The sequence below is a fragment of the Pinus tabuliformis genome, chromosome 2_2 (genome assembly GCF_031772625.1).
Source record: "Pinus tabuliformis cultivar Carrire ecotype Pingquan chromosome 2_2, CPIR1, whole genome shotgun sequence".
NCBI classification, from domain to species: Eukaryota; Viridiplantae; Streptophyta; class Pinopsida; order Pinales; family Pinaceae; genus Pinus; species Pinus tabuliformis.
Genome location: NC_142300.1, coordinates 441,823,502 through 441,848,360, shown reverse-complemented (window position 1 = coordinate 441,848,360; position 24,859 = coordinate 441,823,502).

The window sequence follows — 24,859 nt, the reverse complement described above, 5'->3', positions numbered from 1 at the left end:
ATCCAGCTAATGTTGGTTTTCTCAAAAGAGTAACTAATTGATTTTAATGTAAATTTTAATGTACTTGATTATTTGTCTTTGGTAGGGGTGTTGACGTATGAATATGGTGAGACTCTTGACTCAATAAATCATGCAGAACAATGCTCTTATTTTATTTTTTTTCAATTTCTTATGCAAACAAGTCTTATTCTACATATTCATCTTTTCTCATATTCATGGATTCGTCTATGCATCTAAAGCCATTCAACACTTGCATAACCAAAAGATTCTTTTCCTAATATTTCCTAATAACTACTGAAAACCAAAATGAAGCAGCTTACAACTATTTCGACAGAAGGATGAATACAATTTATCAGTCATTCTTTAAAAAAAAAATGTATTTTAAGAGAGAAAAAATAAAACAGTTTCCTAAAAATGAATTTTCAGCACACCAAATTTGTTAACATAATATAGTTGCAGATATTACTTTAGCCCCTGAGACAAGTTCCCCCCCTTTTGGTCCATAGACTCTTCTGGAAATCATGGAAATGGGAGATTAACGCTCTGTTTTAGTGTAAACAGAGAGTTAGTTGGGCCACTAACGCTCCCTGTACATAGGCACAATGCTTTATAAAGCTTTGTTTAGCCTAGCAACCTGCATTAGTGAGGGAAATAGTTGAAACAAAGGGCCTTTAGGATCAGTTTCTGAGGAGAATGCAAACTAGTAGGATGTAACAAGATAGTTGGTGGATCAGAAAAGGATTTGAAGAAGTAGGAAGCTCTTAGAAGAAATAGAAGAACTGAGAGGAGTCCAAGTTGATCGGGAACTAGATGTATAGTACCCAACAGAGTCACCAATTCTGCTATGGCGTAAAATGCATGGTGTATGTAAGATGAAAACTACCCTCAAAGGCCTTCCAGGGACCTTCGACAGACTGTAAAATTATTTGCAAAAGCTACCAAGTTACACATATGTTCATTTATCAAACATAAATTGATAAGGTATGGAAAGAGGATCACCTTTAGTTCCTTCTAGATTTGTTTGTAGATCTCTATGCGGCAAGAAGAAATCCTTCAAGGCTGGCTCCAAGACAATTCCTACACAAAGGACAAATTAAACCAATCACAGCATACACTCTTGAAAACTAATGTAAGAATGCACAATAACCATATATTAGTGTATAACTTAACTACTCATCTCGATAAGCATCAAAATGAAAAAATAAATGAACAACATTACCGACACTATGGAGTAGGGAACACAACTGTAGTTCTATATTTATAATGGAAGAGTGATTACAACCATTCATTGTATCAGCCTTCCTTTGCCCCTTATTCCTCTATCTCTCTCTCCTTCAGCTCACTTCTTCAAGTGTATGACAATTTCACAACAGCTCAATGGGGTATCCTTCCAAATGCTCTGACCCCTTTCACAATGGCCCTCTCGCTGCTTATGTAGCAATCAAATTAGGGCTGCCAAGCTCCTCCTAGAGTTCATTAGGGAAAAAGCCATGAACCTGCCCTATTTTCAAGATTTTTCCCATTTGCCTTCATTCTCAGATTGGAATTTCTCCAAATATCTCAATTTTTGGAGTTTCCTTGCTTTTCTTGAGCAAATTTAGGGATAAATATCTAGATATTTGTGAGCAGATTCGTTGGCTTGACCCTCTGACCTTCCCTTAGGTTCACTAATGCTCCCCCTGGTCTAACAACTTGAGTTAGTAGGGTGATTAACGCTCCTCTATGCTTGGTAACAAGCTTTCTAAAGAAGGTTAGTAGTGTGCAGAGAGCGTTAGTGTGGAATCAAGGCCTGCAATTGTGGTCTTTGCTTCAGTCATCCTGTCTTTCACCTCTGAGTTGATGAGGAGGTCATTTTGTCCTATAAAAAATGCATGTGTGAATCCTCCTGCCCATCATACTTGTCTGTCAGTTACATCTTAGGCTTCCTAAATCATACTCACATCATTCTCCTACATTCGCGCCAATCATCAAATCTTCCTTTATGCGTACCCCACCATCTCACGGGCATAGCGTGCAATACCCAGTCCAAAGCCTGGAAGAATTGCTTTTCTGGCACCTCGCTTTCAAATGCATCCAAGAAGGTATCTACCTCATTTAGACCATCATAAGTAGGCAGATCTCTTACTTCTATCAACACGTAGTGCAGCGACCTTGTCATCATATTGCAATTCAGTGTAGTTTCTTCATGTAACCGATTCTGCCATCATTCTATTTTCTCATCAGAATCCGAAGTGTAGGAGCTTTCGCACTCCCATGTAATCTACCCATCCATGGTGGGATTCACCTAGTCTTAGTCTCGCGCTATTATCTTCTAGATACAGTCCAGATCATCATCACTTTCATAGTCATGTACCGGCTTTGTATAGTGCGACCCTTCAGCAAGTTCCAGGGGTATAATTACATGTAGTGACTCTTTCTCAAAGATCATTTTTCGCTTCTTCAGATTGGTTACCCTGTTCATATCAGTGGCCCAGTCAATTCCTAGGAGCGCGAGGTATGGATTGCTGTCATCAACAATCTCTATTACTTCAAAATCCGTCAGTGCACTTGCTCCCTCAATATCCACAGTTATTCCCTGCAATCACCCCATGGGTATTATTCTCTACTGATTCGCCATCCTTGGCTGAATTGGAGTCCATTGCAACGTAGGTCTCCCCATTCGTTTCCACATCTTTTTAGGTAAAACATTCGCATCTGATCCAAAATCCAGAATGACTTGATCCATCTCATATTCCTTGATCTATGCGGTGAGTCTCATTTCTCATCCTATTCTTGTCTTATGTTTTCCGATCTTGTGGACTATGCACGGTTCTCCTGGCACGGTCCCAACATATCTATTGATAAGTTCCTGTAACCCTTTCACAGCCTTACTGTCGCACAGTAACTTCGTACAGGTTTCTAAGAAAGTTGTGAGCATGGATGGGTCCATTTCCAGCTCTGGTTTTTCTTTTCTTCCTAAAGTGGAAGCATCAGCGAAGCTCTTCTTAGCTTCCATGAAGGTTTCCCAAGCGTGCTCCAAATCAAACTCAACTTCTTTCATTAGGGCTTTGCGAACCCATGTACTATCTTCCAGTTGTTTTCCTTTGTCATCTCTCATCGTGATTCCAGTTTGGAGCACAATGTTTACATTCAGATCTTCCTTGCGTGGCTCAAACCTCATCATCTACAAGTTTTGAGTTGGGGGAGGTGGTAGCGCTCCATTGTCACGTATCCTAGCTATCAGCATAGGACAATCTTTTGTCTCATCGTCAAAAATTGTGTAGTATTTGCATGATGGGCACGTTGGATTAGTGCAATCGTGGGCATAATGTCATGGCCCTCCGCAATTGTAGCAAATCAACTGTCTGCGACCTCTTCTAGGTCATCCTCCGCCTCGACCTCATCCACACCCCTGAAATCATGTTCACGCCATTCCTGCATTCTGGTCAAGGGGTCGCATTTTGACCTGAACTCTGTAGGTGGGAGTTCTATCCATCATCAAATCATAACTTCTGCAAGTACGCTCATCATGTCCCATCGACCTACAAAATTTTTAGAACAACTGTTGCAAAGTTTGAGTATATTTCTGTAACAAGTGGCAGTTTTTTGTGGCATGTTTTCTGGCTATTTGACAGATAGCGTACCACAAAGCAAGTGCCACACTAGGTCCTGCTTGAACTTCCAACCTTAATGGCATTGGTCCTCCCCCTACAAGGTAATTCGTAAAAACTAGGCAGTGGTCTTTGTCATGACCCTGGCTCTTGCATTTACACTCCACACTTCTTCGTGCATTTCTGGTCGAATCGCCCTGTCCTGTTTCAAACTCTGCATCTCAAGGCACATATTCTTCATCTACGCATGGATCTGCTGAACTCCTAGGTTAGGATCCTGCATCAGGGTCTCATGTAGCCTCATAACGATCTCTAAGGCCTCTGCCTAAGTTGTTATCTTCTACTGCAATAGTGCACTCTTTAAATGTGGTAGTAGGGAAGCTACAAACCACTCGTGATGTTGTCCATCTGTCAAATTCATATTGGCTTCGGGAATCATACATTTCAGCCTCTGATCTAGTTCCCAAGGAGTCTTGCCTGGTAGCATCATGATCTCTTTAAATCCCACGATTGACTGTGCTTTAGACTTAGGCCTGCTAAATTCTCTATTTAGCATTGTTTGAATATCTATGACTCACATTCGGGTTATCGTTGGAATACTTAATATACCAAGTCAGTGCGTGATCCTGCAGAGCACTAACCAGTGTCTCTTTCTTTATATGGTCATCTGTAACACCTTTCACTTCCCATACAACCCTTACAATGAACCAGAATTGGTCTGGATCCTCATTTCCCAAACCTTTGAACACACGCAACTTTACTGTGTTTGCCATGCTGAATTGCGGTGGTGGTGGAGTTGGTACAGATGAAGATGGAGGTGATGGCGATGAAACCAGTGGTGGTGTGGGTGGAGGTGGTATTCACGGAATTATTTATCTTATCAATTGAATATCACTTCGCGGACAGACCTTCGCGAGCTCTTCCTTGTCCCCCCGCGGAGGTGAAATCAAGGGGCTAGTTTTTGGACCCTTATTTCCTTCGTTCCTGTAAATCTATCCACTTCGTGTAGCCCTGAACATCAAGGTAACTGCATAACCTGCTTTTCGCACAAAAACATTTTAATCCAAGTATTCAAAGACTTTACGTACTTACCTCACAGTCCTTTGAGAAAGTGTCGCTCTACCTCATTGTAGCTGACTGAGGTGTTAACTATGAACTCAGTAACGAATCCTCCTATAGTCCGATCAAGCCAATGATCGACAACACGCGCGATATTATCCTCCGATGCTTCCAACATTCTCACTAGCTCTGGGGTCCACACAATAGGACCGTCAATTTTCCACCTTCCTTGAATATCTGCTAGCTTCGCGATCCATTTGTATAGCTTAGTAGGGCAGGACGCGAAAAAGATTTCGTCATTTTCTTTCTTAGTTGGATTCCAATGATACGACATCACACATCTCTATGTAGGTTCCGGTCCCAGCAATGGAACCATTTGTTGGCTTATGGGGGCTTAACCTAGGTTCAGAGTTATTTAGCCAAACAAATCCCTACACTATTGGCCCTTTCGGCATCAGCCCGTGGAGCACGGACTGAAGTCTCACCCGCAACAGCATGGGGGGATACTGGAACCAAGTTTCCGCACCCTTGAGATGGATGTGATGTCGGTTTATTCCAACTAGACCTGGCTTCATGCAGGTCGCTTCACGCCATGTTCTAACCTTTAATACCTTTGTGAAGTGTTACAATCAACCTTCGCTCAGCCCTAACCAAGGGCTAGGATGCTTTCGTGCTGCTAGGGCAGCGAACTGCGCTATTTCCCAAATTAGGCTAAGTATCGTACTTATCTTATTAGCAGATATTAATTATGTTCATGTAAACAGATGTTCTAACTTGCGTTCACTTGACCAATATAGTTATACACATTCGCGCATCATATAATCATTACAAGTGAAATTCATACCCAATATAACATATTCATAAAACATGAAATAAAGACACAAAATTGATAGAAACTTCTCTTTATTAATAGTTCCAACTTAGTACAGACTTGACTCGCTTTGCGCACTCAGCTGCAGGGGTCCACGCACTAAGCTGCAGACTGCTAGGCCTCTGTGCACTCAGCTGCAGAGCCTCTTCCTATGCTACGACCCAAAACTAGACTTTAAACTTCAGAGCTATCTCGCATACATCCTTATTCCTTAGACATTCTGTGATGCCTTAACTACTTAGAGCTTCCCTCTATTTATACAATCCCATGGTCCATGGACCATGGGTAGATCTTCTACAGCCGACATTACATTATCAAAATAAGGGCGGACAACCCTATGACTCTTTTACAACTACGCGCTCTACACCCACAAAATGTGGAGTCTTTACATTGGAATTACAAACTTGGACCAAAATCTTGGCTCTAAACCTCAAAACTGCCCTTGGGGGATCCCACGCCCAATAGTGTGGTAACTCTGCTGATGAGTTCAGGGGTGAGTTCTATGGAGAGGCCTCTTACCACAACAGTGGTGTAGTGTCCTATCTAGGGTGCTAGATTAGGCTATCTTTATTATCGACCAGGGTCAGTAAACTTCGAGGCATGCGTCTACAATCTATAGACATAAAGGATTCCTAATTAAGTGTTCGTGATGGTAGGTTACAGAACTTCCTTACGGAAGGTTGAGGTATGCTCCCTATCACCTGGACACTCAGATCACTCAATTCATCTACCTATTTAAAAACACTGTGTATTACTTAAACCAAGATTTCAATCCCCTTACGAGGATGCTGTGCATAAAACCCCTGTTCAGTGAACACTCAGCATTCAATGTTTATCATTCATGAAAGATTGAAACATACTAAAATCATGAGCACACTTAAAATTCAAATATATGAGAAACAGGGTTCATGAATATGCTTTTAGAAATAACGAAAGATCAAATCCCTTACAGGATACAATTCAACGATCTCAGCGATGAATTCTTCAAGCTATCATCATAAACATTACTCATACAAATTTCTAATTAAATCAATGAAAACATAAACCAAACTCTAATCACTGTGCATACTATTGAATATTAAGAAGTTGCAAATGAAATGAAATGACAGTATACCCGTTCCACGCAGGGCCCGTCCGCGTTTCAAAGGTATACTGGACTGTGCTCAAGCAACTATAGAATCAACGCAACAATGAAATCGTGACTGCAACCGTGTTTTGGTATTAAGTTCAAAAGCTTTGTTTTCAAAACGACACAATGATAACCTTCCCTAACAACACATAACTGTGTTTACATATGTTTTACAACGTTTACATTTCGGAATGAATGTACATTCGTTATGCGGCTGTTGCCGCTTTTGCTATGGCATAGTTTTTAAGTTGTTTCCATTCTGAACCGATTCCAAAAAGGAACAAAACTAAATCGGTTTAGAACCCTATGTTGTTGTTGCTTTTGTCGCCAACATGTTGTGCTTTGACCATCATTGACCGCGCATTCAGGAGCGTTGGTTCTGCTGGAGGATAGGTGTTCATCCATGCTTGTACATTCTATTTTTCATCCCTACCCTTTGCTCTAGCTTAGCTGTCATGCCATATGTCAAACAATAAACCAATTACAGGATGTTGCAACTTCCTGTAGTCTTTTTATCAAAAATCCCTAATTCTTTAACATAAAACTCATAAATCAATTCTAATGCATTTAACAACTATAATACTGTTAACTAATCAATTTCAAGGGGTCTGAGAGATGTATGAAGGAAAAAGGTAGGCAAACGATGTGTTTCAAGAGGAAAAAGGAGGTCAACGAATGGTACCAACATCTCTCCCCGACTTAATGAATTAGCATGACCTCATGCTAACCCCGATGTGCTTCCTCTGAACTCTGTCCCTGCCTGTACCTCTGCTGCCTTCAACAATGTATCCACATTCTTCTTCACCTGGGCATCTTTCTGACCATGGAGCTCATGCTTTAAACTCTTGTACTTTTCCTTGAGGACCTTATTTTGGTTGTACCATTTAGTGGCCCACTTACAAATATCTGTTTGTTCAGCTTCAAGTTCCTTAATTTGTTCCCTTAACTTTTCATTTTTCTGTTGAGTCTCTTTACTCTGTGCTCTGAGCATTTCATTTTCTTTCTTGATAACTTTTTCCAGCATATTGGCCTCCATTAGTTCTTCCTTTAACTTCTCAATTTGCTTCTCCAGTTTCTTCTGTTTCTTTATGGCAGGTGGTGAATCTTTTTCTTGCCTGTTATTGCTTTCAACCTCCATCTCAGCTCCTGGTCCAAGTTGTGAGTGGGCACTACTTTTAATATCCATCGGCATAGGTGCATTTGATTCAGGCTGGTCTTCTTGTAGCTGGACCTTTGATGTTCTCCTGGTTCTTCTTGAATAGGTGGTAAAAATTTTATCTTGCTCTGCTTTCCGAGCATCCTCTTTTCTCATTTTCCTCGTCCTTATACTGCTAACAGGTGGAGGCACCTTGCTTGCTTTATGTATAGGAATTTCTTCATCGATATCATTCATAAATCCTGAGTTTTCCTGTGGTTCTTCCTTGTCCTCTTTGTCTTTAATTTGGTTAGCAGCCAAGAACTCCTTCCATGTTTTCCCTCTTCTCTATAATTCATACTCAATAAGAATTTTAATTAGCCCAAAGTGATATAAGCTCTTGTCTTCGTTACCTTTCTGCTTTTGGATGGTCTTCGACATTTTGGTTAGGCTTTGCAAGAGGAAGTATGGCAGACTAATAACACATTGCCCTTTCAAATGTAACAGTAACTTGATATGGTACAAGTAAACAATACTGTAGCGGCCTTCACAAGTTACAAACTTTTGGATGATATAGACCATCTCGTCCCAGGAATGCACCAACCAACTCCTTGGGACGCCTTTCTTCCAATTAACAGATGAAACCCTAGATCTGGACATAAATTGAGTCCATGATTTCTCTTTAAATTGCTTTGTCTTGAAGTACTTCTCCCCTTCTGGGCTGATCCCTAGGGACTGAGCTATGGTGTCTTCCGAAACTCTGAATGAAAAATTACCTATCAGAGCTTTCTCTCCGTTGAATGTAAAAGCGAACTGTTTTGTGACCTCTTCATTACTTCCACGAAATTTCTCTAAAAAGGGCAGCCACTGTATTTCTTTAGGAATTGAAATGCAATCTTCGTGATACTGGGAACTGTTGAATATGCTTGGTTCGACCCTATTGGTCATTTTGGCAGAGAGTTGTGCTCTAACTCTTCTTTGTTTATGTTTCGCAAATTCAACAAAGAAGTTTTGATTTGTTACCTTTTGTCTTCCGCCCAATACTGCTGACCTGGTGGCGTCCTCGGCTCTTTAACACTAGCTCCTTTAGTAACCCAAGCGATGCTCGATTGACTGTCTTGTAATTATGGTGGAGGTCGAACCCAGTTAACTACATTTCCCTTTCGTGGCGCTTGCTACTTTCATTCTTTACTGTTGAAGTCACAGGAGTCGAATGCTAACATAGAACAACTGAAAATGATAATGAAATAACCGGCTTAACTCAATTCATAACATATTCATCTTTCGAAACAAAGGAATTGTTGTACTGGTCGTATGGATGCCATCATAGAAGCGCTAGAAGCATATATGAAGTACTGGGATATGATTTCAGGTAGTCGTTTGCATCATTTGGCTTCGTCGGGTGGTTAAATCATAATTCGTCTGTTTCAAACATAATGAACAAGCCCGCATGACATTTGGTTTCCACACAATTCACCACGTGTCCTGCTTCTGTTGGTACCCGGCCAAATAGAAATGTTGGGATGGCTGTAGGGTCTAATTGGTTGGTAACAGAGATTGAAAAGGTGATATGAGAGGGGATTAACAAAATCATATAAGTATGAGATGGGTTGGAGTATTGGAAGATTATAGGGATTAACAATAGGATAAGGAGTGATAGGTATGGAGGTGTCTCTAAAATTGATCGTAGCAGTCACAGTTATTAAATTTAACATTAAAAATTAATCTAAGAATTTAAATGTCAAGAATAAGGAATACATTACACTTTTGTTGGTTGTTCAAGCGTTGCATTGGCATGCTAGGTAGGACTAGTCTCTTTTGACTATTCTTTGTTGTTCATAACAGGTCCCCTGAGATAGATTCGAATGTAACAGGTCCCTCTGAGATCTGGAAAATGTTCATGCAACTTCTTTGAAATCCGGAAAAAGAACTATATGTATACAAGTTCCTTGTTGAAACTCGATGAAGCTTTGTTGAGGTAATCTTGAAGTAACAGTGTCTTAACAGGTCCCTTTTATGTGTCTTGAACAGGTCCCATTACTGTTGGTGTTGGTAACATGGTCTTCTGGACAGAACAGGTCCCCCTGCATAATGTTTTTAACCAGGTCTTTCTGAGATAAAACAATGACAAAACAACTTCTTTATTGAAATCTGGAGTGCTGAAACAAACTTCTTTGGAAATTTATAGTGAGGAGATAAGAAATCTTTAAGAATTTACAATGGGGAGATAAGAAAACAAAATGCTGATGCTTCTCTCCCCCACTAAAGTTTTGACTTGTCCTCAAGTCATTATTCAGTTGATAAATCAAATAGGAAACAAAAGAAAAGGAATTCTTACCCGCCAACGAATTGGTTTTCAAGTAAGAATTCGGGGTTAGAGTGTGCCAGAGTCTAGTTTTCACATCTAACCCATTTTTATTATTTTTTGTTGTGTTTTTTTTTTAGATTTTGTTTTGTTTTTTTTTTTAATTTCTTTTGAATTTCTAAATTGAAATGAAATGAACTAAGGCAGGGATACTGTAGCTGGAGGCTGCAGTATCTCAACCTCTCTTTGTTGAGATACTTTTTGGAGAAAATTTTGCTTGCTGATGGGCTTAGTGTAAAGTTTCAGGCGATGACCGTTGATAGTAAAGGAATGACCTTCTCCATCAATAGTTTTGAGCTTGACTGAACCATTGTCGTAAGCCTGAATAATTTGGTATGGGCCCATCCAATGTGTGGTAAACTTGGCTTTATGATCTCTGAATTTAGAGTCAAAAAGTAAAGCCCAGTCTCCTTCCTTGAACTGCTTCTTCTTGATATGTGCATCATGCCACTGCTTCCTTTGTTTTTGCATGAGGATTGTGGTTTCCTCTGCTTTCTGCCTCATTTCATCTAGCTGGTTCAACTGCTGAATTCTTTCTTGTTGTGCTTGGTCCAGGTCAATTTGCAAATCTGCAGCCAGTTTAAAAGTATGTATTTGAAACTCAATAGGAAGCATTACCTCTTTGCCATACACCAACTGATATGGTGTAAATCCTGTAGTATTTTTCCACGTAATTCTGTAAGCCCAGAGTGCATCTTTGAGCTTCTCTTCCCAATTCTTTCTGTTCATTGCCACAGTTTTAGTGATGATCCCTTCCAAAGTTTTGTTGGTGGATTCCACCTGCCCATTGGCCTGTGGATGGTAAGGTGTACTTCTTCTGTGCTTGATTTGGTATTTGTCTGTGATTTCCTTCACTAACTTTGAAGTAAATTGAGTACCTTGATCAGTCACTATTTCCCTTGGTACTCCATACCTTACGAAAATCTCTTCAAAAAGGAAATTTACCACTGTTTGTTCGGTGGCTCTAACTAGTGCTTTTTCCTCAGCCCACTTTGTGACGTAATCAGTACATACTAAGATGTACTTCTTACCATTGGAGGTTGGGTTAATGGGTGCTATAAAGTCTAGAGCCCATTTTTCAAATGGCTCTAGGTGAACTTGGGGCTGAAGTGGCATCTCATCTGTAGCTGTTGGCCTGCCCATTCTTTGGCAGCTATCACAACTCTTCACGTACCTCTTGGAATCCTTAAAAATGGATGGCCAGTAGTATCCAAGACTAGGAATTTTGAATGCTGTTCGCTTAGCTGCAAAATTCCCACCACACGGTTCATCATGGCAAGATTTTAAAATATCAATTATCTCATCATTTCTTACACATTGTCTAATAATCATATCATAACCAGTGTAAAATAAATCGCCATTAATCCATGAGTATCGAGCACTTTGTTTGACTAGTCTCTTCTTTTCCTTTGGAGTAAAGTATGGAGGTGTCCTTCCTGTAGACAAATAATTGGCCAAGTCAACATACCAAGGATTCACTATGGAAATTGCAAATAAATTTTCATCTGGGAAAGAATCTTCAACCGGAACAACCTCACCTGGATTTTGCAGTCTAGAAAGAAAATCTGCCACCTGATTCTCTTTACCTGGTCTATCTAACACTGTGATGTTAAATTCCTGTAACAATAATAATCATCTGGTAACTCTGCCACTAGTTATTGGTTTATTCATTAAATGTCTAATGGCAGAATGGTCAGTATGTACAAAGACTTCATAACCAGTTATATAATGTCGGAATTTATTCACAGCATATATGATGGCAAGTGTTTCCTTTTCTGTGACTGTGTAGTTTGATTCTGCAGGTGTTAGATTTTTGCTAATGAAATAAATGGCATAATTACAAGATTCCTCTTTTTGGCCTAATGAGGCACCTACTGTAGTGTCAGATGCATCTGTAAAGATATGAAATGGTAGGCTCCAGTTAGGCCCTCTTAAGACTGGTGCGGTTGATAACTTCTTTTTGAGTGCTTCAAATGCTTGCTGGCAGTTCTCATTCCAGTTGAAAAGTACATCTTTTGTTAGAAGCTTAAACAAAGGTAAAGCTATTCTACTAAAATGTTCAATAAACCTCCTGTAATAGCTTGCATACCCAAGGAAACTTCTTACCTCTCTTTGATTCTTTGGAATTGGCAAATCAATAATGATCTCGATTTTTGCTGGATCAACTTTAATGCCTTGAAAAGAAATATAGTGGCCTAATACTATCCCTTCTTTTAACATCATAAAGCACTTTTCATTACTCAGGGATAGATTAGCTTCAATACATCTTTTCAAAACTCTTTCAAGATTCTCTAATGCATGTTCAAATGAATTGCCGTACACTGAAAAATCATCCATGTAAACTTCAACACAATCATGAACTAAATCAGCGAAAATAGCTAATACAGCTTTCTGAAATGTAGCTGGAGCGTTGCAAAGTCCAAATGGCAAAACATTATAAGCATAAGTGCCCCAAGGACAGGTGAATGTGGTTTTGTCCTGGTCTTCTGAGGCTATCCTGATCTGGTTGTAGCCACTGAAACCATCAAGAAAAGAGAATGATGATTTCCCAGCTAATGTGTCTAACACTTGGTCAATAAATGGCAGTGGGAAGTAATCTTTGAGCGTTGCTTTGTTCAATTGTCTGTAATCAACACAAATGTGCCACTTACCATTTTTCTTGGGCACTATAACCAATGGGGATACCCACTGACTATCAGAAATAGGATATATAAAATTAACTCTCAACAGTTTTTGCAATTCTTCTCTGACAATATCCTGGAGCATGGGGTTCATTCTTCTCTGTGGTTGCCTCACTGGTTTGATAGTACTATCTGTATAAATATGGTGAGTGCATGTGTCGGGGTGAATCCCATACATATCGGTGTAGTCCCAGGCAAATGCTTTCTGGTATTTTCTCAATAGTTGAGTCAATTTCTCTTGCTGAGATGAGTCTAGGTGACTGCCAATGTTCAGAGTTTTCCCTGGACTAATCTCTATGATCTGACTCTGTGTGTTTGTGATGGATTGAACTGGAAAAATATCGTGGAATGTGGTTTGCAAAGATTGAATGGTGCATGTTTCTTGAAAATTTTGGGCTAAAAGTACATCTGCAGCATGATATTGGTCGTTTCTCAAATTTTCGGAAATATCAGGTTGAGAAAGGAACAATTCTACCAAATCATTATTATTTTGTTCTTGGAAATCATAGATTTGGTCGATGCTAAAAATAGATTGTACTTCTTCTTTATCATTGTATTTATCATCAAGCCATAAATTGTGTGTTACTGCTGGTGATTGTGCCGATGGATAAAGAGTGAGTTGTTTTCTTTCGGTCCCTCTTGAAATGATCATGTTGCCTGATCGACATCCTATGAATGCATCAGCAGTCGCTAACCATGGTCTACCAAGAATGATAGGGTGCCCTCCTAAATTGGATTTGGGTTGAAGAACTAAGAAGTCCACTGGGTACTCCCAAGAGTCTAGTGAAACAATTATGTCCTCCAAAATCCCTTCAGGAATCACTTTAGACCTATCAGCTAGTTCTAGAACAATCATTGTGTGTTGCAAATTTATAATCTGGAGTGTTCTCATGGTTTCAAGAGTCATGACATTTATTGTGGCCCCAAGATCTATTAAAGTGTTTGGGATCTGTATGTTGTTAATGATTGTAGTAACTCTGGGGATACCAGGATCAACATACTTCTCCATTGAGATGGTATTTGTCATAAGGCCAGCTAAATGTCCTATAACATGAATGGTTTGTGGATCAATCCTTTTCCTAGTGGGCTTCTTAAGGCACATTTCTCTGATTTCTTTAGTATATATGGGAATGTCTTTTATGGCTTGCAGTAGCGGAATTTTTATATAGACATTCTTGAGCTCATCTAAAACATCAAACTGTGGTATAGACATTGGAAGTTTCATTTGGACCAATCGGTCTGGAAAAGGTGGATGCAATGGTTGCATTTGCTTATCTTTGGTATCATCGTTTAGTTTTCTTTGATTTGTCGTTTCGTTTTCATTTTCTATGTTTTCTTCTTGTTTATCAGTTATTGGAGAATCTTTGTGGAGTACCTTACCAGACCTCAAGTTGATATTTTGCAAGGGTAGTGTGGGATATGAGGTTCCCTCTTCTACATTGTAGGCTGGCCTCTCTGCTCTGTTATTTGGATTTGGGACAGTTTGAGCAGGAATTTGAGTAGGTCTGGGAGGTTGTGAGTTAGATGGAAATTGCAGTTGTGGTGGATTTATTGATGGAGGAGCAGGCAGTGCTTGTTGAGTAGGTTGAGGTTGGTAAACAACTTGCTGCTGAGGATACTGCTGATATGGTTGAGGATGTGATGAGTATGGCTGATGATATTGTTGATATGGCTGCGGATATGGTTGGTATGATTGAGGATATGTATGATATGATTGAGAGTATTGTTGAGATGGTCTCCATTGTTGCTGTGGGTGATTTTGGTGCTGCCATGGCATGGGTACATTCCATGAATTCTGAGCATACATTTGATCATTTACAGGAAATTGCAAATTTTGATTTGGAAACATACCTTGAGGTGTTGGCCTTGGCTGCCATGGTCTCTTTGTGCCCATGTAATACACATTTTCCATCTCTGCATTAGCTGCCATATTACAGTTCTGCAAAACCTTAACTTTAGGACAATTAAATATATCATGATTTTCAGTACAGAAGGCACAAACTTGGATGTTTTCTAATGGGCAGTCTTTTAAGGCATGTTTCTTGCGGCATTTTGGGCAGAAGATAGCCATTATCTGATCTTCATCTTCTTGTTTCTTCTTAGCTTTTAGAGTGTCAATTTGGTTCCCTAAGGTGCTTAACAGATCTGTTTTAAATTCTTCTAACAGATTCCCTATTTCAGCCCTTGTGACACTTGCTGAAGCAGATTTTGTGACTTTGGATAACAGGGTTCTTTTGCCAATTTTAGCTTTGCTCCTTGAATACTTTTCGCATAATTCAGCGATTTCTTCAAAAGGTAAGGTAGAAATGTCACCTTTTCCCATCAAATTAAGATCATCCATGTATTCCTCTCGGATGCCTTTCAAGAATATTGTGCGAATCAAATCAGGAGGCATAGTTCGGTGTTTGGATTTTTGTAAGTTGTAGACAATATATAGACATAAAGGATTCCTAATTAAGTGTTCATGATGGTAGGTTACAGAACTTCCTTACGGAAGGTTGAGGTATGCTCCCTATCACCTGGACACTCAGATCACTGAATTCATCTACCTATTTAAAAACACTGTGTATTACTTAAACCAAGATTTCAATCCCCTTACGAGGATGCTGTGCATAAAACCCCTGTTCAGTGAACACTCAGCATTCAATGTTTATAATTCATGAAAGATTGAAACATACTAAAATCATGAGCACACTTAAAATTCAAATATATGAGAAACAGGGTTCATGAATATGCTTTTAGAAATAACGAAAGATCAAATCCCTTATAGGATACAATTCAACGATCTCAGCGATGAATCCTTCAAGCTATCATCATAAACATTACTCATACAAATTTCTAATTAAATCAATGAAAACATAAACCAAACTCTAATCACTGTGCATACTATTGAATATTCAGAAGTTGCAAATGAAATGAAATGACAGTATACCCGTTCCACGTAGGGCCCGTCCGCATTTCAAAGGTATACTGGACTGTGCTCAAGCAACTATAGAATCAACGCAACAATGAAATCGTGACTGCAACCGTGTTTTGGTATTAAGTTCAAAAGCTCTGTTTTCAAAACGACACAATGATAACCTTCCCTAACAACACATAACTGTGTTTACATATGTTTTACAACGTTTACATTTCGGAATGAATGTACATTCGTTATGCGGCTGTTGTCGCTTTTGCTATGGCATAGTTTTTAAGTTGTTTCCATTCTAAACCGATTCCAAAAAGGAACAAAACTAAATCGGTTTAGAACCCTATGTTGTTGCTGCTTTTGTCGCCAACATGTTGTGCTTTGACCATCATTGACTGCGCATTCAGGAGCGTTGGTTCTGCTGGAGGATAGGTGTTCGTCCATGCTTGTACATTCTATTTTTCATCCCTACCCTTTGCTCTAGCTTAGCTGTCATGCCATATGTCAAACAATAAACCAATTATAGGATGTTGCAACTTCCTGTAGTCTTTTTATCAAAAATCCCTAATTCTTTAACATAAAACTCATAAATCAATTCTAATGCATTTAACAACTATAATATTGTTAACTAATCAATTTCAAGGGGTCTGAGAGATGTATGAAGGAAAAAGGTAGGCAAACGATGTGTTTCAAGAGGAAAAAGGAGGTCAAGGAATGGTACCAACAAGTGGCATGGACTCCGTTGAGTGAAATGAGGGAGAGAACAAAGTCTCGGGCCACCTCATCATCATACCCCCTGAATTTTTCGAAAAACCCCATCCAATTATGCTTTGTGAAGATTTCTAGTACATGAGGGTGTTGTTGGATTCTCACAGTGTTTGTGGGATCCCTCTTATTAAACCCTCCAGTCATCTTGGTTGGTGAGGTTTTGAGGAGATGAGATGGTTGATACAATTTTCAAATGCAGAAGTAAAAAAACTGAGATGACTGTGTGGACAATTCTTTTGCACAACTATCAAATTCACTCAAACTAGAGGATTTTTTTTTATCAATTTACTTGGAAAGAGGAATGTAATTACATAGCCTACCTCTTCATGATGTTTGTTGTGGTCAACCCCCGAGATTTACCCTTTGAAAATCCTCTTAGCCTATCCTGTAGACTGTCTCTGTGTATCCTGTAGGAATACATGTGTAATCCTGTAGGAATTCCTGTGCAGTAGAACGATGGAGTTTTGATTTCGATAGGTTGCCTTGGTTTGAGAGTGACCTGTGAGAGAGAGCCTCGGGGAAGTGAATTCTTGAATGCATGGGGATGATGATTGTTTCCTCTTATGGTCATTTGAGGTGAGGTGGTGTTTTGGAAGCCGAGGTACGTTTCCATTTTTGGACTGTTGGTCCCCACTACCACCTCATCACTCCCCACTCCTCGTAATCAGCTCCCACCTTATGCATCCATAGCTTTAACTGCTTTTGTCCTTCTCCTTCTCTGTTTTTTATTTGACTACTACCACTTGTGAGAGGACACCTTGTTTTGTCTTTGTTGACTAAGCAAACGTGGCCAAGTTAACTGGCCACCTTTTTGTTGGGGTTGTGTTATATTCTTTCACAACTAGCCCACCTAGTTAACCGGGGGGTTAGAGGGGGGGAAAGGCCCCCCTTCATTGCGCTGATTGTGCAGCGGGGGGGGCATAGCCCCCCCTGTCTAGGGAATTTGAGGGGGGTAGGTAGCCCCACTTTACGAGGTCTGAGGCAATGCCGCGGAGAAATTTTTTTTGGACCTTATATTAGGTGGGTGGACCTGCCTATGGTTTTGTGCATGGTTTTCACACATGGTTTTGGACGTGATGGTTTTTGGTCCATGGTATTAGATGCTTCAACATGTATAAATATGTATTGTGACATTGAAAGGAACATAATGAAAAAGCAAGCTGGAGTCCCGATTTTGGGATCCAGGGGAAAATATTTGTGTATATGTGTTTTATATGTTATTCTCTTGCATTGTTTATTTTCTATGTTTTAAGAATTTATATGCAGGTAATTTCTATACGGGGTTAAAACCTACATTTGGTATCAGAGAAATTTTGGCTTCAAGGGGATGCCTTTGTTGTTGAGGGGTTTCACTCGGGCCTGTGGTAGACCCTGTTCAGTGGGAGATCTGCGGGATCGATTATGGTGGTGAAAGAGGACGGTGAGCAATGGAAAGATAAAGATCGAGAAATTTAATGGTCAGAGTTTTGAGTTGTTGAAAATCAAGATGGAGGATCTATTGGTAGATAAAGATTAGTGGATCATGGTAGATCTGGGTACCACACAAATGAGAGTTTCCAATGAAGAATGGAAGAAGTTGGATTAGAAGGCAAAGAGCACAATATGATTGTGTGTCTCAAATTAAGTATTGTTGAATGTAGCAGGGGAAGCTATGGCGAAGGCTTTGTGGGACAAGTTAGGGACTTTATACCAATCTAAGTCTCTGGTCAATAAACTGTTCCTACAGAAAAAGCTGTATAACCTGAGGATGAAAGATGGAGACTCGGTGACAAAGCATCTAAATGCATTTTAAATGTGGTAAGTTAGTTATTATTTGTTGATATTAAAATTTCAGATGAAGATAAGTGCATCAGTTTGTTGTGTTCTCTAGAAGATTCATGGGATAATCTGGTTATTCCAATAGGTAGCAATGCAACTGCCTTGCAGTTTGATGAAATAGTCTCATCCTTGCTAATGGAGGAAATGAGACAGAAAAATATGGAGAGCCAAAATGGTGATGCCTTGTCTATACGAGGACAGTCCTAGAACAAACAAAAAAAATAAGTCATCGAATGGGAGATCTAAATCTCCAGGAAAACCTGTAAAGGTGATGGGCTAGAAATGCAGAAAGGAAGGGCACTACAAAAGGGATTGTAAATCTAAAGCTCCCAATAAAGGAAAGGGATTTGATGATGCTCCTTATGCAGAGGCGAAAACCACCTCAGATGAAGGTGGGGATGTGTACTTGGCTTCTTCAAGTACACATGTAGATCATGAGGCATGGTTGATTGACTCAGGTGCATCCTTTCACTTCACTCCCTATAGAGAGTGGTTTTGCGAGTATGAGAAATACAATGGTGGTGATGTCTTCTTAGGGGATGATAGGAAGGCTAGAATCGTTGGTCGCAGAAAAGTAAAGTTGAAGTTGCGAAGTGGAAGGGTTAGAACACTTCTGGGTGCTCTGCATATTCCTACATTGGCCAGAAATCTGATTTATGTAAGCAAGATGGATGATGCAGATGTAAAAACAGTGTTTGAGAAAGATACCTGCAAGATGGTTTGGGGAGCACTGGTATTGATGTGGGGAGTTCAGATTGGAACTCTGTACAGGCTGCAAGGTAGCACTATTGTTGATGGGTGCAATAGTTTTTTGGTTCCTGAAAGTGGAGCAGAAAATCTAGTGCTCTCTAGAGAAAGACCATGCTATGGCATCAAAGGCTTGGACATATTGGAGAGAAGTGCCTTCGAATACTTCATGGTAAATGTATGGTAGAAGGTATGACTAATGTCTCTCTCGATTTTGATTTCTGTGAAAATTGTCTATATGGGAAGGAGAATTGGGTGAATTTCCCCTCTGGTAGTAAGAGGACGAAACCGATATTAGAGATTGTGCACAGTGATGTGTTTGGACCTGTGAAGGTTCCATCACTGGGTAAGTCTGTGTACTATGTATCATTTATAGATGACTTCTGAAGGAATACATGGATATATTTCTTCAAGAAGAAATCTGAAGTCTTTGATAGGTTTAAAGAATCTAAGGCTCTGGTGGAAAACTAGACAGAGAAGAAGATAAAGGTGCTGAGAACAGATAACGGTGGAGAGTTTTTGTTGGGTCCCTATAATACTAGTGATTACAGTTTTGAAGTAAGGAATTTGAAGAATTTTGTAAGAATTATGGTATAGCATGACATAAGACTACTCCATACACACCTGAGCAAAATGGAGTTGCAGAAAGAATGAACAAGACATTGATGGAAAGGGCAAGAAGCATGCTCAGTGGTGTCGGGTTAGGGCAGGAATTCTAGGTAGAGGCGGTGGAGACAGTGTGTTACTTGGTCAACAGATCACCTTCATCAGCGTTGGAGGATAAGACTCCACAAGAGGTATGGACTGGTAAGAAACCCTCTCTTTCACATTTGGGGGTATTTGTATGTGATGCATATCTACATGTTCCAAAGGAGAAAAGAACCAAGTTGGATAGTAAATCTAAAAAGTGCATCTGTATTGGGTATAAGGATGGTTTAAAGGGTTATAAGCTTTCGAACCCAGTAACAAGGAAGGTTGTGTACAACCGAGATGTGGTGTTCAGAGAGGTGAAAGATGTTATTAAACATGAATTCCCATCAAAGGAACCTAAGAAGATAGAGTTTGAGCTAAAGGAGGAAGAATTAAACTCTACAACAGAAGAGGAATCATAAGATGAAGAGCCACAAACTCCAGTTGTGAGAAGATTAGTTTGAGAAAGAAGGCAACCAAAAAGGTATGTCCATGTACTTTCTATTCAAATTTTTCTTTATATATTACTGATGATGATCCCAGAACTATGAAGGAAGCAGTAGATTCAAAGGATGGCAAACTCTAAAAAGAGGTCATGGTTGATGAAATGGCATCTTTGTACAAAAATGAAGCTTGGGATCTGGTGGAGTTGCCGACTGGAAGGAAACCCATTGGCAACAAATGGGTGTTCAAGAAGAATACAAATGGAGAAGGAAAGGTGGAGAAATACAAAGCTCGGTTGGTAGAAAAGGGTTATTCCCAAGTGCTAGGAATTGATTTTGGTGATATTTTTTCTCCTGTTGCCAAGGTAACTTCTATTAGATTACTTGTATTTGTTGTTGCTGCTTTTGATTTTGAAGTAGAACATATGGATGTGAAGACATCATTTCTTCACGGGGATCTGGAAGAAGAGATCTACATGAAGCAAACTAAAGGTTTTGTGGTGAAGGGTAATAAAGAACTAGTATGCAAGTTAAAGAAGTCTCTGTATGGGTTAAAATAGTCACCAAGGATGTGGTATCAGAAATTTGATACATTTATACAGGGGTTTGGCTTCACTAGAAGCAAAGCAGATCACTATGTGTATTTTAAATTAGTTGGTGACCATGTTATTTATCTAGTCTTGTATGTGGATGATATGTTGTTGGTTGGAAAGGACAAATAAGTTATCAAGGATTTGAATACCCAATTGTCCTCCAAATTTGACATGAAAGATTTTGGTGCGGCAAACTATATTTTGGGCATGGAAATTAAAAGAGATCGGGCAAAGAGGAAGCTTTGGTTAAACCAGAGGAAGTATGACGATTTAATACTACAAAGGTTTAATATGCAGGATAGTAAATTGGTGAAGGTTCGTATTCTTGTTGGTGTAAAGTTATCTCTTGAACAGTGTCCCAAGACACAAGAAGAGTAAGAGGACATGTCCTATGTTCCATATGCAAGTGCAGTCGGTAGCCTGATGTATGTGATGGTTTGTACTAGACCAGACATTGCACATGTAGTGGGAGTATTGAGCAAGTTTATGTCAAAACCAAGAAAGGAGCATTGGACAGCAGTGAAGCAGGTTTTTAGGTATTTGCATGGCACTAGTGATTATGGTTTTTTGTACCAAGGAAGACCAGGATTGGGCAGATTTTTGGATATTCGTGGCTTTGTTGATACAGACTAGGCTGGAGATCTGGATCAGAGAAGATCTACAAGTGGGTATGTGTTTAACCTATTTGGAGGTGAAATTAGTTGGATGAGTAAGAAACAATCTGTAGTGGCATTATCAACTACAGAGGCAGAATACATGGTAGCCACTCATTCAAGCAAGGAAGCAGTTTGGTTGTAGAGATTGTGTTCAAGTATGGGGTTAGTAGAGGGAGCTATAAGGATAGACTGTGACAGCCAAAGTGCAATTTTCTTGGCAAAGAACCCTACTTATCATTCAAAGACAAAGCACATTGATGTTCAGTATCACTTTGTGAGGGATATGATAGAATACAAAAAGGTGTTGCTGGTAAAGGTGGACACTTTGAAGAATATTGTAGATGCATTGACAAAATATGTGAGCTCTGAGAATTTCTCTTGGTCTAGAGAAACCATGGGCATTACAGGGCTGGATAAATGACTAAGCTCTCCTGTGTTCCCCTGTGGAAAGAAAACAACAAGTGGGAGAATGTTGGGGTTGTGTTATATTCTTTCATGACTAGCCCCCCCTAGTTAACCGGGGGGCTAGAGGGGGGCGGAGCCCCCCCTTCGTTGCATTGATTGTGCAGCGGGGGGGTCACAGGGGGTTTGAGGGGGGCGGGTAGCCCCCTCTACGGGGTCCGATGCAGTGCCCCGAGTAAAAAGAAATTTTGACCCTATATTAGGTGGGTGGATCTACCTATGGTTTTGTGCATGGATTTTGCACATGGTTTTGGACACGATGGTTTTCGGTCCACGGTATTGGATGCTTCAGCATGTATAAATATGTATTGTAACATTGAAAGGAACATAATGAAAAATCAATCTAGTAGTCTCGTTTTGGGATCTAGGGGAAAAACTCGGTGTATATGTGTTTTATGTGTTATGCTCTCGCATTGTTTATTTTCTGTGTTTTAAGAATTTATATGCAGGTAATTTCTGTACAAGGTTAAAACCTACACTTTTTGCTTATAAACCAACTTACTCATAACCTTTACATGTTTTTACTACATGATACATATCAGAGAGCGAGCGGGAGACTTACCTGAGGTGCCAATACCTTGCTGCAGTTGTTGAAGACCATAGGTGCTTGTTGTGTATTGGTTGCATGCTATTCTTCTTCCCTTTCTTGTTGTTTTCTAATGATCCCTTGTTTGTGCAGGTACCTGTTGTTGAATATGGTGGTGTTGCTGGTGCTTTGGAGCTCCTTCTGCCCTTGGATCATCGTGATGGAGGTTTGTTGCTCTTATGATTTGTATTCTGTGGGATAGGCTACTATAGGATTTCCTACAAGATGTCCAGTAGTTGTTTCTCCCTCAGAACTCTTAACCATACACTTTTATGGGGTTGTAAGGATGGTGACATGGATGGAGAGAGAGATTAGGAGTGTGGAGAATGAGGAATACTCAGGTGATGCTCTCTATTTCTCCCTGTTTCCCTTCTTTTCGAAGAATGTCAAAAATTCTTTTTCGAAACTTATTTTGTTTTTAAGGGTGAATGCAGGGGTTATGGAATGATGGTGAGTAAGGTATGGTGATGGAATGATGATGAAGGGGGTGCTCTTTCATTGACATAGCAGGTCATTTTTTCCTTTGGGGTCGCTTCCTGTAGGATTTTTGGGTCAGTGTGATTCCTATAGGATCATCCTGTAGGTTTTTAGGGGATCCTATAGGTTTACAGGGGATCCTGTAGAAAACAAAGTCCCCTTGTAAACTGAAGGAAAGGAGTGGAAAAAATGAGAGAAATGGTAGAGTGATGAATGAAAATGAGTGGAAAAATAAAATGTGAGTGAAATAGGTCTCTTAGTGATCCTCCTTTTCTCTCTAATCATCCTTCTTGCTGACCCGCAAAATAGAAATTTTCATGATTTTCTCTCTTTTTTTTTAAAACAATTAGGCTGTCTCTGAGCGGTTTTCATCCTAGTTGTTTTCCTAGGTGCCTCAAGAGAGGTTTTCACCTAGGGTTCTTTTTATTCTCATTTTTTCTCTCTTTTTTTATATTGACACCATTGGGTCATCCCAAGAGGTTTTCAACCCGATAGTGGGACTCAGGCGCCTCATGGAGGTTTTCACCTGAGTCCTTATTTCTTGTCTTTTTTTTCTCAGTGATTTGATGAGGCAGGAGCTGAAACTTGCTCCCCTATCATCATTTTTTTATTGATATCATCAATGAAATATTATTTTGACAAATGTCTCTTGTAACTTTTCAGTCATTGTCCATTAACAAGTAAAGGAATGGCCTCTTCATCTATGGTTATGATCTGCACTTAACCATTATCATGGCATCTTTCTACAACATAAGGTCCTAGCCATCTTGTCCTTAACTTTCCCTTGAAGTCTTTATACCTAGAATCATATAACAAAGCCCAATCACCTTCTTGAAATTTATTTTCCTTGATGTTCTTATCATGCCAGATCTTCCTCTGAAGTTTAATTACCTATGTATGTTGGAGGGCCTGCATTCTGAACTCATCTAAACCATTCAACTGGAAAAATCTCTCTTTTTGTGCACTGCTGAGATCTAGATCTAGTTGGGCTGCCATCCTTAATGTGTTATACTCAAATTCAATGGACAACAGGGCCTTTTTCCCATAGACCAGCTCATAGGGTGTGAACCCAATGGTGGTCTTCTAGGTGGTATTATAGGCCCAGGTGGCCTCAACTAGTCTATCTACTCATTCCTTCCTGCTGCTGCTTACCACTTTGGTCAAGATGCCCTCCAACACTCTGTTGGTCACCTCCACTTGCCCATTAGCTTATGGATGATAGGGAGTGGAGGTTCTATTCTTTATCTTGTGCTAGCTGAGCAAGTCTTCAATCATGTTGGAGGTAAACTGGCTACCTTGCATTGTGACTAGCTCTCTAGGGTACCTAAATTTGTAGAATACATTCTCCCTTGGGAACTTAGCCACCTTCTCCTCTGTCGTTGCCTTAATTACCTTGGTTTCAGCCCACTTAGTCAAATAGTTAGTGCACACAATGATGTACTATTTTTGCTTGGAAGGAGGGTCAATAGGCCCAATGAAGTCCATGGCCCACTTGTCAAATGGCTCGAAAGTCACTTGAGGCTGCAGAGGCATTTCATCTCTTGGAGTAGGCCTTGCCATCCTTTGGCACCAATCACACTGACTATTATATATTTTCACATCCTGATGAAGAGCGGGCCAATAATAGCCTGCTTGTAACACTTTGAATGTTGTCCTCTTTACTGCAAAGTGACCTCCACAAGGCCCATCATGATAGGTCAGAAGGATGTCAAAGACTTCCTCCTCCCTGACACACCTTTTCAATATTTGATCAATTTGAATAGATTGCCCCCAATCCAAGTGAAGGGGGCACTCTTCCTCACTATATTTCTCTTCTCTTTGGAGGACAAGTTCAGTGGGGATTGTGCATATACCAAATAGTTTTCTATCTCAATAGACCAT